The 7,970-nt window shown below is 37.3% G+C and overlaps 1 long non-coding RNA gene across 1 annotated transcript in view; it reads left to right on the forward strand.

Annotated features, from left to right (window-relative positions):
* The window catches only part of LOC131796366 (uncharacterized), a 3,637-nt gene extending 2,015 nt beyond the window's left edge, over positions 1–1,622 (forward strand). Inside the window, exon 2 of the long non-coding RNA XR_009341126.2 lies at positions 1,253–1,622. This is a non-coding gene — a long non-coding RNA (uncharacterized lncRNA). The remainder of the gene's footprint in view (positions 1–1,252) is intronic.
* The last annotated feature ends 6,348 nt before the right edge of the window (positions 1,623–7,970 follow it).

Consider the following 7,970-nt stretch of genomic DNA (forward strand, 5'->3'; position numbering starts at 1 on the left):
GAGACGGTGTAAGTAAGATTGAGTTTGATATTTTAAATTCCTAAATAGTTGCCGGAAACGATATTTCGATGAGCTTTTAAAACGATATCTCGTTCGATGCAGACGAGATGTCACCAGGTGGCGGAGATATCGCCACTGGTTGAAAGTTCCTGTTGATATTCATGTGCTCTTGAATTAATCGCAATAAAACAGCTTCAGATGAGCTGTGCAGTAATTTTTCTCTCCTAATTCCAAGTATGATCAAAACAATTGTTGAGCTGGTCTGAGGCATCTAATTTTGATTTGATGTATACAGCCATGGAAAGGGCCTTAGAGCAGAGGAGTATTTTCACAAATTTGTGCCGACAAGGAACTGAAATGCTCCATGATAACGTTGAGAAGGTATTTTCAAATTTTGTTTACCCACTACACCAGAACTTATATTGACGGGAAAGATTGTTGGCAATTGCTCCACAAATTCTGCGACAAACACAAATTACACTCGATTTTGTAACGTTAAATCGATCGGCCACTGATCGCAGGCATTCAGGGTTGTCATGTATCCATATCGTAATCAATACTTGCTTCTGTAAGTCAATGGTAGGTCTGCCCCCATTCCTTTGTCCATGAGGCAGACCTAGGCAAGTAGCTAACAAGCATTCCAAACAGCTGAATGTAGTTCTTGACATCCGAAAATGACTTAAAAATCTGAAACATTGTAGAGTGGTTTAATACGTTCGAAATAATTCTCAATGCGGACATGGTTCTGTCTCTCCCTTATCAAAAGAAACAATTATAGAAATTCTTCATCTTCACAACCTCTCGCATCTTGTAGTAATGAATCACTGGAAAGTACCTCTATTAACGAAACAACAGCTGATCTATCCGCGACGGCCATCTTGTTTTCGTTTTTAAATCTAGCGTGCGATTCCACTGACGCGCTCCACAGTTTCGCGCCTGCTGTCATGGTAACTGATCTGATGAACTTAAGCTCCGTTCCTTTGATGCACCGTGATCTGTGTGATCTTGAATCACAAATCCTAATCCGGATCCTCCCAAAGGAACGCACCCTTAATTATCTTAATTCTAAACCATGACGATGATCGCAGTATAATGCTGAACACATCGCCATCGATATCACTCTTAATACAAATGAATTCTTCCTTTGCATTACCATATGTGCGCATATTTCAAATTATATCTCTATCTACTTTAAATTATTTATGTTTCTCGAGTATTTTCTTATCTTTTTTCTTTCACCGGTTTTTCTGAGGGTGCTGTCTTCAAAGCCATGATTGTTTTTCTGCTCGCGGCTCCAACGCACAGTAGGCCACAAGTCAAACGAGATACCGCTGCCTATGCGGAAACTGTCGCATAGCACTACACTGAGGAAGATGACATCCCCAACACGTTCACAAAGCGAGATGTAGAAGATCACACTGATTCTTTAGACCAAGACGACAGCCAAATAAATTGTCAATTTCTAAGCAATGTTATTAAAAACGTTACCGCCAATAGAGAAAGAGAAAAAATTTGCAAACTGGGAAATTGCATCTGTGCTCCTGTTAGTGTCTGGAAGAGTAAGCCTAGCGCTTGTGAACAATGCTTAGAAGAAAAAATTTCCCAGAGGATGAGAAATTTAACAGCGTTATTTTGCTAACTAGTATAAATGGCAATCCAAATCCATCTCTTAATTTATCAATCCGGCAATTTGTATTTCTACCAATGTAAAAACGTTAAGAAAAGCGTTATAAAATAAGGGTGGGGTGGGGGTCATGAGCAACTCAAAATCCCGCCCCATTTAGTATAAATCCCACTTACAATGACGTAATAAACTGAAAATTCCTCCCAAACCTCTTTGCGTTAAAATTTTTCATGAATTTTTGCTGCTTTCTAGACGTTTTAAATGCGTGTTCGATTTCAGTGTCTTGAGAATACCATCCAGTTAAAAGCCACTAGTCCATACCTTTACAGTGAGGTTTTATATAAATCTGGGTGTTTCAACGGAAACATGCACGAAGCTCATCGCTTAATGATAAGTCCATCAAGTTGCTTTCGTACGGTGCTTCTAGGTGATTAATCACATGATTTTACTCAGGACGGTAACATCTTTCTCGCCGTAATTCCTTACGATTCTTAATATTCCATATAATTCGGGCTTTTTTCTAATTAAAATCAGGTAGACGTGAAACAATTTACTACTTTTTTCTCCCACGTTTCTTTATCAGTGGACTTTGGATAGTCTATGTAACTCCCTTTTTGTAGTTCCCTGGGGAGTTTCATAATATCGACATCGTCAAGTTTGATTACAACGAGGCTGTCACCTTTCTTTTCCATAAGTTGATGAAGAGCGTAATCTAGTTCTGTGCCACAATAGTTCTATTAAAAAAGTGAATGGACACAACAGCAATTGTCTTCCTACACATGTAAACGCACTTTTCCTCAAGAGTTGGAGTAAGAGTTCTTACCACCCAACCTCTGTCTTCGGAGCTGTGCATAACAAACGCATCGTATTCAAACTGCATGCCTGAAACATGAAATAATTGGATATGAAACATGCACGCCAGAACTAACAGAAAGACAGATATATTGAAACAATTAATAAATACTAAGTGTGGAAAGCACCGCCATCTCAAAGATGGTTCAACTTTAAAAAATAACTTCCAAAAAACCTTCTTAAGATTATCGATTAATTGAAGTAACCGGACTGAAATTATAAGAAATCGATCACGAAACATACAATATAAGACCCCACGATTATATCACGAGACAACGAGACTGCAACATCAGGTTATGAACATAAATATAGCATATCAGACCCCTGCGCAGGTGCATGACCACAACATCAAATTCAAAACTTTCAATTTAACGAAGCAGACTTCATGCATTTTGCCCTAAACTTAAAAATCATATCCACAACACCGAGCGTTTTTTGGTTGTTACAGAAGATGGACATATGCGTATTCATTAAGTCGTACTTTAGAACACTGAAAAACTCAGGAAATAGTAACGTGTTTGTAATTTTTTTCCCTGCTCGTTGCAAAATAGTTCAACGACAATTCAATAGCCTCCATTTGGCGCGAAAATATGCTCCCATCATCATATGCTCCTCGAGGCTCACAGTTTTCCTCGAGCTTCGCGTTCGGAAAACTGTAAATTTCTCGGAACACATAGAGTCGGCGGACAAACATCTGTGCACTTTAGTTTCGCGCCAGATGAGGCCATCTTTTATATATCAAGCGTGTCTTCAGCAGTTGCCAATTTGTCTGTGTCGTGTAGCAAGATCGAAATCCTTCGATCAGCAGTGGAGCTGCCCCATTTCGTTTCAAAAAGAAAAATCACCGGCAACAAAGCTTTATTAAGAATGGTGTTAAGTATTTTATGACAAACCTGAATTCGGAGGATACAAAGAAGTCTTATTGATGTCTGTTTAAGCAATAAAGGAAAATAAGTATAGGTAATCGCATGGGGCCGGGGGTAATAAGAATAAATGTCACGCGTTTTTTCAGAATCTGCTGAGGTTGCCAAGTCGCGCAGCAAGATCGAAATCGTTTGATCAGGCGTAGATTTTTATTACTTCTAGCTCAATTCAAAGAGGATAATCATCGTTAACAAAGTGTTTTTAAGATTTCAAGAACTGTGTTAAGTCTTTCCGACAAACCTGAAGTCAAAGGAGACGAAGAAGTTTCATTGATCTCGGACATTGTATAGAGATATTACGCGTGTTTTCAGAAGTTGTAGAGGGTGCTCGAGTCACCACCAAGATCAAAATCCCTCGATTAGCCGTGGAGGCTCCCTATTTCAAGTCGATTTAGAGATAACAGTTCCTTAGCAAGGCGTTATTAAGTTTTTAAGGAAGGTATCAAGTGTTTTCGGACAAACCTGCATGAAGTCGGAGGAGACGAAGATATCTTTTTGATCTCTGTATTTAACAATTATTCACCGATACTGAGGTGATAAATTGTTTTGTATATACCCCAAAGACACCAGAAAAAAAAAGTATCGTCAACTCCAAAACTAAGTTTATCGCTTGAAAGACCTACATGCTCATTGTTTGTCGAAACGAGTATTACTTGACATGTTATATTTTTTTTGAGCTCCAAAAGGCCTACCTCAATCGGGATGAAGCGGGAAAAAATATTGAAAGTTTTGAAACCTCGGGGCTAAACTCAACTGGAACTTTCAGCCCAAGTGAACTTGCATAAGTCATGTAGTACGTGAGGATTTTTACCATGGCAGCTCCTTCGGAAATAGGTAAGACTTGCCCACGCTATGCCATAATTCTTATTGTTCCCAATATAATTTTGTTATGATTTTCAGATCTTCATCTGATTTTTCAATTTCTTTGAGATATTATAGTATTTTAAATGCCTTAGTGCAATCAGTGAAGGTAAGTGCACATCTTTGCATTTTGAAGCGAGAATTATCCACCCTGATGGATGACTGTTATTTGATTTTTGACTGTTTGACGGTTTTAAGGACCGGGTTGGTCAGACTCTCGTCCAACAAATACAACAAATTTGTCAAACAATGAGATTCCGTTCACTGGTTTTACAGCTCACATGTCTCCAATATTGCGCGTGGAGAATGATTTTCATTATCTTTCATTCGCAACTGAGATCTGTTGATTCTCTTCCCTGATGTTTAATGTGAAGATGCTTTGATATTATCTCAATATTAAAGCCTTCGGCAGTCTAATTTTATCACCCATACGTTGGGCAAAGTGTTGATATTGTAAGGAAAGGTCACTTTTTGACCTTACCTAAACGCCTACGCGTTGATGTTTAATTGACTTACGTAATCAAAACCGTTTAAAAAGAAAACTTGAGAAAGAAAAGGAATAAAAACAACAGGATATTACGTCATTCGATCTTGAAGTTTCTATAGTAGAAGGGTGCCAACACGAAAAGGAAAAAAGCAAGAGCATCGTATTCTTTGTAAGACACCTGTCTTCAGAAATGTCGATTTTAACCAAAAGCCATATTTATTTCCATGTACACCATTGGAAAGAGCAAAGTCTGCGGAAGAGGTGATTATGACAACGGAGAAAACTGAGAACAAGCAAAAATGCGGAATTTTGACATGGCAGGCGATTCCCCACAGATGACAACTAAACATCAAGTTAGCACGACTGCCTAATGAAGAATAGACGCACATACCATAAAATTTAAAAGAAGAAACTTCTTTGAAGGAAAAAAAGATTTGATTTTTTTGTGAACGTTATATCATGTTTGAACTGGTAGCTGTGGCTCGTATGAATTAGAGAATATAACTTGCGAAAATATCGTTCCGCTTCAGAAACGATCGAGGTTAAGTTTCAATAGCAATATCTGATTTCTTGATGAGCTGTAATGATACTGAGAAAAATATGCTTTCATTGCAACATAGTACATATCCTACATAAATGAGAGTAGAATCTACTCATTTCTTCATTTAGCTTCCCTTTGTAAATTACAATCAAAGTAAGATTCCGCGTTCTTATAACACTTAAACCGGGAAAACATCCAGCTTAATGAATTGTTTTCCTCGACTCCAATTTTCACTTACCGATTGAAAAATCTTTAAAAAAGACTTTATGGAACTTAAATGAGCAGAAAATGAAACAGTTGTCCTGCTGCTAAAAAGCCTCTCCTTTTACCTGAAGTGAGTTCGTGTCATAATTCAGTTAAGTTCTTTTAATTAAACTTTAATTTTCTATTTCACCTTTTACTTGTTTGAGCCACAATGACTAAGCAGTGCTGTTTCTTGAGTTTGCTTCGAACTTTATTTTTCCCTCAAGCCAAGAATAAACACATACGAACGAACACAGCCGAAACAGGGTTTTACCATAAAAGGTAAAAGGCACATGCGTGAAACTGCTATTCCATTAAACACGGCATCTGCTACAATCTTCTTTAAGAGACTATAGCAGAATTAGATTTTATCATCGTCATAATGCAACACATAAGATAGAATTTGAAGAATCTATTATGAAATTTGAAAATTATTTTTAGCCCAGTGAAAAGAATATTTAGTAACCAAAACGTGCGGCGAGTCAATTGTACTAATCTTGAAAATCGAGAAAGGAAGCTACTTTCAGATGATGCTGAGTTTGACTTTTAGACGGGAGTTTCCCGAAGAGCAGCAATCATGAAATGAATTTTACTTTAGCCCTAATTTTGGAGGTAAATAAGATATAAGTATTGCGGAAAAAAAGACCACGCCCTTTTGCTCACTAAAGTATTTGTACTTACGGTCGAGGTATTTTTTTTTAATCAGTCTGTGTACAACATCCTGACAAGCATTGACAACTAATAAGGGAAAGTCTATCTAATAGGGAAGATATAATCACAATGAAGGTAGGTAGCTAGATCACCTTCACGCTTAAAGCTTTCCATCGTATCATTCAGCTTCGCCTTTTTTTGTACTAGTGGTTGAGAGAACAGATTTTCGTCTTGTGTCCGAAATGTAGTACAAGATACTAGTTATCATCCTTTAAATATTGAAATTTTTAGTTCAGTTTAAGTGGCAGGTAAATTTTCTAACTGTTAAATGATGAAAACACATTTTAAACGTAGATCAAACTGTTCACATAGCTTATCCATATTTCTTCGCTTTACTTAGTATTTGCACTTAAATTTAAAGGAAACGTCTGAAGTGTAGTCGGGTTTATTCTAATTTTTTTTTTTAACGAATCGCTTGTAAATCAACGTTATGTTTGGATAATAATTTTGCGTTTCAATTATTGTCAATGGAATGAAAATTCCCCAAAATTTCTCGTTAGAAATTGATGTTAGCATATGTGGACCAAATGGGTAAAATTTTGCGTGAAATATAGTACAAATGAATTCTGACGCTGCAATTTAGCAACAACGGAAACAAATGGAAAAATTTGCTTCTCAATGAGAAAAAATGGCCCCGACTAACAGGAGAAGCCAGTCGTTTACATGTCAAACTGAAACGAAACAACTGAATTTAATTTTCACTGAATTTCGTGAGGCACTGAGCTCAACAAAGAACCGTGAGGCTTCAATGCTCTCGAGTTTAACATACATGTCATACATACAGGTTACCATGAAAGTCAATTTCGCAAATACTTATGCTCGGTAAGGAATCCAAGATAACAGCCAAAATGCCTTAACATTGGTTTTGAAGAAAGAACACGAGTGTTTAGTCCTGCCTTTAGTCTTGGCTATGACTTATACTTCATTTTAGGGATTAAAAATAAACAAATATCTAAGAGACGTTTTTATTTTGTCGGTTTTAATCGTCCGGTCCATGTCCTTAACCTTGAGACGTGGTTATATTCGATTACTATTTATTTCCTGAGGTAAATATCCCGCTTCTGCATTGCCATCGCACTATTTATGTGGACATGGCTTTCTCCAGAGTTAGTTAGAACTGCATTAGTATGGCGTCGGCTTTAAAGAATATTAAATCGTTAGAGATTTTTCTTACATCAACTATTCCAGAAAGTATATACAGTATTGTGCAAAAGTAATGCAAATCTACGATTTATCGTCGACCATAGCGCTTTATTCTACAGAGATATTACCTATATATCCTTGATATATCGCGAATTCTGTTGCTTCTTAAAGGAGATAAATCAACGAGGTATCGGGGCTTTCCTGCGATATCTAGTTTCAGTGAAATATCGCTACAACGATACATCGTTGAGCACACAATATATCCCTATAGCGAATTATCGTAGACGGAGAGGTGCGTCATCGCGATATCTCGTTTCAGTGGTATACATCGCCACAAGGATTTTTAGTGAGAAATGCATTATTAGATATAATGTTGAATACCATATTTCAAAGTAATCCCCCTCTTTGTTAAGGGATTATAAACAAATCGCTTCTCTCGTCTCCGATCCCTCCCAAAATGAAACGACACCACAGTCAAAAGATAATTACACTAAAGGCTGCACAGCTACTTCCGGGGGTTTCGAACCAAAGCTAAAAGAAGCGAGGCAAGCCACAATATTTAACAAGAGTGACTCGATTGTTCTA

Source organism: Pocillopora verrucosa, chromosome 4 (assembly GCF_036669915.1).
Source record: "Pocillopora verrucosa isolate sample1 chromosome 4, ASM3666991v2, whole genome shotgun sequence".
Classification (NCBI taxonomy): domain Eukaryota; kingdom Metazoa; phylum Cnidaria; class Anthozoa; order Scleractinia; family Pocilloporidae; genus Pocillopora; species Pocillopora verrucosa.